Here is an 8,160-nt window from a genome sequence, read left to right as displayed (position 1 = left end):
TCGTTTACAAAGACGTGAAACTCACCGAGTGGTCAGGGGTGTTCACTGGTATCCTCACAAAAAAATCGCTGCAAAAGATGATTTCCAACAGCTGTTTTAGCATTCGTTGTTAACTTGTGGACCTATTTTTCCAAACGCCTCACACCCGTACATTCTTCCGCTGAGAGCTTGAATAATAGACACTCCAGCCCAGGTGTTGGCGCTAATCCGCCATTGCCAATAGGAAGAATAGAAACAAAATTCCCGGCGCAGAGTAATACCGTACCTCACAGCACATCTAATACAAGTCCAATGGAGTTGGCAAAAACTACGATAAAACCCGTTGGAATGCGTATTTTGCAGCGATTTTTGTGTGAGCATATCAGTGAACACCCCTGACCACTCTGTGAGTTTCATGTCTTTGTAAACAAAAGTTTAATGCATTTTTGGAAGGATTGTTCCAGTGCACCTATCAACCCATTATAGAGGTGGGAGGTGAAACACAAACACCCGAAAATTCTCGGGGCAGCCTCATATGTTGAAATTTCAGTCAAAACCGTTCTATTTCATCATAAACAATCTGAAAACAGGGCTTTAAGTGTAAAATACCGAACTTGTCCTTAAAGAGCACCAATTATGCTAATAAATTAGCACGTTAGCACGTTATTGTAATATCCCATAGTACATACATGTTATTAAAACTTGAACTAATGCACTGTGAGTCTTATAAATTGCTTACATACCTCACCGATTTCTGCATGTCTGGAAAACGCTCGGATTTAGTTCCTGTCTCCGCCTCCCAAAATGTCTAGTGTATTCGGATTGGTCAGATGACTACTCAACTGTTATTGGTCAATTGGGTTCGGCGTGTGTTTGAAAGGTTACGCCCCTGACTACGCGTGGGTTTTCCGGTTCTGACTGAGAGTCACAGGCAACGTAAACAAGCGTTATATTTCTCTATAAACGATGGTGTCTGTACTGCCTTACCACTTCAAGCTCGATCCAGAGAGTTCAGACGGCCGTTACGATATAAACGATCTCCGTCAATGAACGCGATTGGATTTAACTTTTTTAGTTGTCCTTAGCTCTGCCAGAATGCTAAACGAAGACGAAAATGTCTTGCAAAGACATCCAAAAGGTAATATAATGTACTACATTACTTTGCAAACTATGTGGAAACACCAAATGTAGCACAAAGAAAGTATTTGTTGAAATGATTATAAAACTATTTCACTTATTAACATTATTTTACTATAGTAAACTTTATTATAAAAGCCTGCTTACATACTATATTGCTGTGCAAACTATATGGAAACACCAAATGTAGCACATAGAAAGTATTTGTTGAAATGATTATAAAACTATTTCACTTATTAACATTATTTTACTATAGTAAACTTTATTATAAAAGACTGTTACATACTATATTACTGTGCAAACTATATGGAAACACCAAATGTAGCACAAAGAAAGTATTAATTGAAATGAATGTTCTACATTATTTCACTATGGTAAACTTTTTTATGAAAGACTGCTTACTTGAAAGTGCTATGTTTACTTATTAGGTTTTAAGGAGAATGTAACAGGTTCCAGGGCCTCTTACCTGCGTGATTCATCATCCAGGTTTTGCACAAATTGTCTAAATCCCTACACACAGAACATTTATTGTACCGACTATAAGCCTTTGAGGTGCAGGACTAGAGTAAGTTTTATTACATTTTTAAACCAATAACACTAAAGTATCATTATAGTAACAAAGTACCCAAAAGAACAAAAGATGTAACTTTAAAGAAAATATAAAAGTCAGTCAAAAGTTTTTTTTATTTATTACAAATATATATTTAAATGTTAAACAATATATAAATAAACATACTTTAGTAACCATATTGTGCTCTTGTTTCAAAAATTGTTCAATTCATTTCTTACAGCTATCTATTCAGATAAATGGCATATCAAAGCTTTGTCAGCTGGTGCTATTTAAGACGACACTATAAGGTTATCATCCTGTCGTGTGTTGTTCTCCAGATACGCTTGGAGCTTCCTGATCAGATCGGTCACAATTTTGGCTTTCGACGACCCCTGCACTGAAGATGGCATGCAATCACGTCCTCCTTTGAAGGTCTCTCAAACTGTGATGCCAGGTCCATTGGAATCGGGGTTTCCTTCAGCTTATCTTCAAATACCTCATTAAACACAAGCCTGATCACATCATCCACATAACTGTAGAAATATTGCAGTCAATAAATCTTTTGTTTTGATCATTTATTTCCCTGCTTCATACATTACGTTTTTAATTATGAATGTATTTGAAATAAAACATTACTGCTTACGGTATGTCACTTGTGTGTTTTGGGAACATAGCCTTGTTCTTTCCCTCTCCTGCTTTTGTTACGGCTTGGTGACATTGTAATGGATGGCTGCAAGGTACAACCTGTAAAAATATAAGCAAGCATAAATTTATTGTAAAAGTAAATACTACTTTATTTAACACAGTTACTAAAATACTTAAATACCTGCACAGCATTCCAATAAATGAGAAAATCAAATTTTTTTTGCTGCAAATCTGAAATATCAGGCTACGGACGGCAAAGGCATCCACTGATGATGGTGATGGAAACATTGTGAAATGATGCTACTGCCTGGGTTCCTATTATTATGCAGAGAAAAAAAACTTTGTCATCATCAGTTATACATCTAAGACTGGTAGTGGTTTCACTAGCTAAATACATCATATGTGTTACACACCTTTGCTCCTCATATGCCAGTCTGACTCCTTGTACTGTGTGTTATGATGTTGCATGTTTGCATACAGTGTAGAAGGATGTGTACAGCTGCGAATCTAGGATATAGACAAATAAAACAAACATGTATTCAGTCAAAAATACATATTATAACAATAGAGTACAACGACTATAACTCGTTAGACTATTCATTAAAACGTTAATGTATTACATATTACATGGCCCAACATTAGCAACACACATTACATGTTAACTTCGTTTCAAAATCTAAGAAAGCTTCAAGTAAATACAACAGTAAAATACATATAACTTTAAACAAATCATCTGTACTTAGAGTTTCTTGAGTTTGATCATGAGAACAAATTTTACTGGTAACAGTTTAGCTGGCATTTGTATTTGTATTTAGCTTAGCAACTTAGCAAGTTTGTAAACATGTCTAAACCAACATCGATAAAAAAAACGATAGTCTGCATAATTCAACATACACGTGTGTAAATATGGTACGTTGTTTATGAAATACAGTATTACAACACAAAACAATTAGCTTGCAAGCTTAGCTCTACGCACATTATGTTAATCTCCGGTTACCGGTTACGTAACGTACAGTAAAAGGCAAATAATAAACGTGAATACTTACAGCCTGTGATCCAGAAGTGCACAGTAATCCAACTTTCAAGAGGAGACGTCGTGCAAATCCAGCTTCGGTTCATGAGAAGCAGTTATTGTGAAAACTCCGTGAACAAATTCTGACTGGATTTTTCCGGAACCGTATTAAACATGATGTCCTCTGTGGAAGTCCATAAAGTGTTTTTTTGCCCTCGCATCTAAAGAGACAGCGTCTACTCGAGAGATTTTTATCGCTTAAACAATGAAACAAGAGTTTGCAAACAGAGTCAAAGCAGGGACTCACAACCTCCGCCATTTTAGCTCTCTCCTGACTCAGCGCTCCCCACCCCCGTCTTTGAGGGCATACCCAAGCAAAGCAGAGAGGGCTGAACTATGATAATGTTGGTCTTATCTACGTCACTAATCCCAGGAAGTAAACTGTTGCCTACAATCCGAGTGTTTTTTGTAGTCCTCGAACGTTAGAGACGATAACTCGCGTCATCGTTTTCTTTGAGGTATGTACTTTTTGAATATCGTTAGCATGTACTAATGCACACTTACACACAAAAGGATGTTTAAAAACGTGTATCCCATAATAGGTGCTCTTTAAGGAGGTAGACATTTCTCCTAGCCTCTGAACTTTGAAAAAACCTACCCATCCATGTTCGGGATGCAGACATATTTAATCAGTTTAAGACTAAACTAAGGAATCCACTCTTTAACCAAGCATTAACCTAATTCAGTTCCTAAATGTATTTATGCCAAAAAAGTTAGCATGACCGGAACCAAACAACACACATCCATTGTACTGTATGGTAAAATCTGAGCGGCCTCTACACTTATACAAAAACAGCTTGTTTTGTCTCACTGTCTTATCCTTGGGTCCCCAAGGACACCTTTTTCAGTAAAACTTCACATACGTACTCTGGGGACACCAAAGATTTATTTGACATCTTAAAAATGTCTTGTGAATTGTCCCCTTTAATATATCTTTTTTTGTAATGGTCCGGTACAATTGTAAAGACATCAATATTTCAATTGTGTAGGTTTTAATGATGTCGCTATAATTCTGCTGTTTATGGTATTATTGCATACTTTATGTAATCTAAAACTTCTGTTCTATATAATTTTTCTTCTTTCAAAGAATCTTACATTAATCTTTTTCATGTAAGATTCTAGTCTAGTCTAGTTTGACATGATGCCTCTTATTTATCATAATAAATGTCTTATGGGCTACTCCTATAAAAAAAGTATAACAGTTTATGAGATTGCTATTTATGATGACAATACAATTTGTGGTTTCTTTTCTCTGTATTTTATGTCAAGCTTTGAAACAATGCAACATTGTGTGAAAAGCTATAAAACATTTCACATGAAATCTACAGCAGATGATGGTAGAATCCTTAAAGAGCACTTATTAACGGATTCACGATTTTACCTTTCCTTTGATGTGTAAGTGTGTATTAGTACATGTTAAAGAAAGGTAAAAATCCCAAAGTAAACGATAGCATGATTTATCGTTTCCATTTTAAATCTCTTTTCTTGGACTAGAACGAACACAAGAAATGTAGGTTTACTTCCTCTGCCTGTTGATGTGGACATGATGGTCATTATCATAATTCGTACAGGTTAGCTGGCAAATTGGAGGACACTGTGTTTTTTAGAACAATGAACTTTGTAGAAAATCAACGCGTTGTAGGGAGGCAGGGCAGAGAGGAGCAACAATATTGTACAGTATGTGGAGAATAATGTGTTTTTTGAACCATAAATCACACGAACACATTGTCTTACACCAAATACACAAATAACGTTGTTTTTAGCAACGTAATAGGTGCTCTTTAAAGCAAATGAAAATGACATAATATGACCCATACTTGGAATGTGACCTCTGCATTTAACCTATTCAGTGAGTAGTGAACCCACGCACTGCAAGTCGTGAACAAACACACACACAGCCGGAGCAGTGGGCAGCTATCACTGCAGCGCCCAAGGAGCAAATGGTGACAGATGCCTTGCTCAAGGGCACCCCAGTCGCAACCTGCCAGCCGTAAGACTTGAACTGGAAACTCTCATCTTCACAGTTATGATCGGCTTCACATCTAGGTTGTTGGACTGCACCAGTGGGCTCAAACTTTCATCTGGATGAGGCTGATAACTGTGGCGTTGTCTACAAACTTCCCAGCCTCAGTAGCTGCTGCCTCTCTGTCAGACAGCTGGTGATCCACGGACAGATGGAGGTGGGTACAGAGCTGCATAATTTTATTTAGGATGGTTTCCAGAATTATAGTCTTAAAAACAGAGCTAAAGTCCACAAACAGGATCCTTGCATAAGTATCTGGTTTGTCTAGGTGTGGCAGGATGTAGTGCAGTCCCCTGTTGACTGCATCCTCAATGGACCTGTTTGCTAGATAAGCAAATTCGATTATGCTTACATTATTAAAAGATCTGATTGTTTTAAAGAAAACTGGAAGATACAGTGTGCATAATGGAGTTCATTGTGATTTTAGGTTTTTGGCTTATTAGGAGTGTTTGAAATCTTACGCAATGCGCTAATTGATTGGCGTATGACATTAAATTAACACGCACACATGAACACACCTCTGTAATTTGGGGTCGTTTTGCATGCAGTGACACATGGCTGCATGTAATTGGACTGAGCATATCAGAATGTTTTTACAGTAAAGATTTGCACTTCAGCACCACTTGAGCTTGCACCGGCTCTGAATCAAAATAAACCATCTAAAGGCTTATTTATGCTATCACGTAGAACCTACGGCACAGCTATGCCATAGGCTAGGCGTAGGCTTGCATAGCTCTGCTTAGCCAGTAACGCAGACCAAACATTCACAGAAAGCATTCTGTGTGAACAAAAACAGAAACAATGCCATAAGGAGCTTGGCCTAGTAAGGGTGTGCGTGTCATCACAACAATAATATATTTATTGTTCAATTCTTTGACATAGGGGATTTAAATTCAGATCAACATTAACAACAAGAAGTCTCTGCAAACTGCACTAAAGGAGAGATCAGGGAGCTTCTCACTATCCGTGCTGAAGCTGAGAGAGAAATCACAGATAATAAGAAAACTGCAAACGCTGCGGGAAAAAAAACTACCAAGCGCAGGACTTAAAATACATCAGGTGTCTCTACGACAGTGGTTCTCAATTCCAGTCCTCGGGCCCCCCCTCCCAGAACATTTTAGATGTCTCCATATATACTGTAAAACACCTGATTCAGTTCATCAGCTTGTTAGTATGTTAATTAAGGAAATGTTTCAAACATTCTGGCAGAAGCCTGATGAGTGGATTCAGGTGTTTCATATAAGGAGACATCAAAAATTTTCTGGGAGGGGGAGCCCGAGGACTGGAGTTGAGAACCACTGTTCTACGGCATGCCGCATGTGTATGAATACACGCAAAGATTCCGGTAAATCAATGTTAGTGTGAATGAACAAAAATCTAATGATTTCTAGACGCATTTTCTGTGTATTTTCTGTAATCTCTGTGTGAAAAGGCCGTAAGAGACCACCTTTGCAAATGTTCCAGGGTACGCTTTTGCCTTGTTTCCACTGGCTAGTTACAGTAAAGTACAGTATGCATATTTTTCCCTTTCCATTGTCAATGGTATCAAAATAGCGAACCGTTCTGTAACACTTTTTCGTGACCCTTTCGTAAGGGTACCTAGCACAATATTACGGTTGCAAAAGGAGTGGATTCACTGCAGTTTTAATTGGTTGACAGAGAATTGTCACTTGTGTATGCTGTACTGGGCAGTGCGCACGCTGATTTAAAGTGAGTGTATGTTTCGTATGGTCCTGCTGTGGATCCCAGTCGGCATTGAGACATCCGGCATTGAGACATCCGGTTTGTGACGTCACGCTGAACAGATAGTGCATCGTAGCTCCGTCGAGTTCATCATCTAAAAGCTTTTTTTACCATCTTATTCCTATTTATATAATATAACTTATTAGTTTTACATAGGAATACTTTACCGTGACGATTATTGAGCAGTACTACCACGTGAAACTATTTATCACTAATAAACAGTTAGCATATAGCCCGCTAGCATCCTCACGGTGGAGGCTGAAGCTAGCATTTTCCGATCTAATGGCGGATTCATCTGATATATGCTTTTCTGACCTATCCTCACCTGAGCGGGAAGCTGTGGAGGAGTTGTTTCCCGGTTTTAGCAGATCCAAGGCGAGGTACAGCGCCCACTTCACCCTGCCTTCCGACGTCCACAAGCGAGCAACAAACATGCATTCCACGCGATGCAGCTTCACGGACCGTGAACGACATGAAAGCGATTGGGAAGCTGTGGAGGAACCGCTGCCCGGCCTTCGCAGATTCAGCAAGCCAAACATCACCCTGACCCCAGACGTTCGCAGGCGACCGAGGCGTGTCACAACCGAACACCCCACGCGATGCAGCTCCGGGGACCGCGTTCGGGTAAACGAAGACACCATCGCCCAGCATGAAAGCGGTAAGACTCCGCTTGTTATTGTAACATGTACTACTTGCCACATGTATAGTTTAGCTTCTGCTGTTAGCATAGAGGGGTTTACATGCACTAAGTGTATTGAAGTATTAAGGTTAACTGAGAAGGTTGCTGAACTAGAATCGCGCATCCGAACGCTAGTTGAGGATAGCAAAACCGCTAATGTTACTGTCGCAAATAATCTATCGAGCGAAAAGACTAATGGCTCGGTTCCGACATCAGATGCTTATATAAATATTACAAATACTGTATCGAGCGCGCATAGTGTTTATCAAAATACACATGGCTCGGTTCCGTCATCAGAGTCAAGTCGGCGGTCAAACTGGGTGACTGTTAGG

At 39.0% G+C, this 8,160-nt stretch overlaps 2 long non-coding RNA genes across 2 annotated transcripts; one reads left to right on the top strand and one right to left on the bottom strand.

The window, feature by feature from the left end:
* The first annotated feature begins 624 nt into the window (after positions 1-624).
* Positions 625-2,193, top strand: LOC141279949 (uncharacterized). The gene is made up of 3 exons (XR_012334758.1): positions 625-1,117; positions 1,545-1,681; positions 2,005-2,193. It is a non-coding gene; the product is annotated as an uncharacterized lncRNA (long non-coding RNA).
* A 129-nt stretch (positions 2,194-2,322) lies between these two features.
* Positions 2,323-3,554, bottom strand: LOC135760355 (uncharacterized). Its single transcript, XR_010537407.2, has 4 exons — positions 3,358-3,554; positions 2,725-2,818; positions 2,493-2,626; positions 2,323-2,410 (listed from the first exon to the last, which is right to left on the bottom strand). It is a non-coding gene; the product is annotated as an uncharacterized lncRNA (long non-coding RNA).
* Between the last annotated feature and the right edge of the window lie 4,606 nt (positions 3,555-8,160).

Source organism: Paramisgurnus dabryanus, chromosome 13 (genome assembly GCF_030506205.2).
Source record: "Paramisgurnus dabryanus chromosome 13, PD_genome_1.1, whole genome shotgun sequence".
In the NCBI taxonomy this organism is placed as follows: domain Eukaryota; kingdom Metazoa; phylum Chordata; class Actinopteri; order Cypriniformes; family Cobitidae; genus Paramisgurnus; species Paramisgurnus dabryanus.
This window is presented reverse-complemented; position numbering and strand designations above follow the sequence as displayed.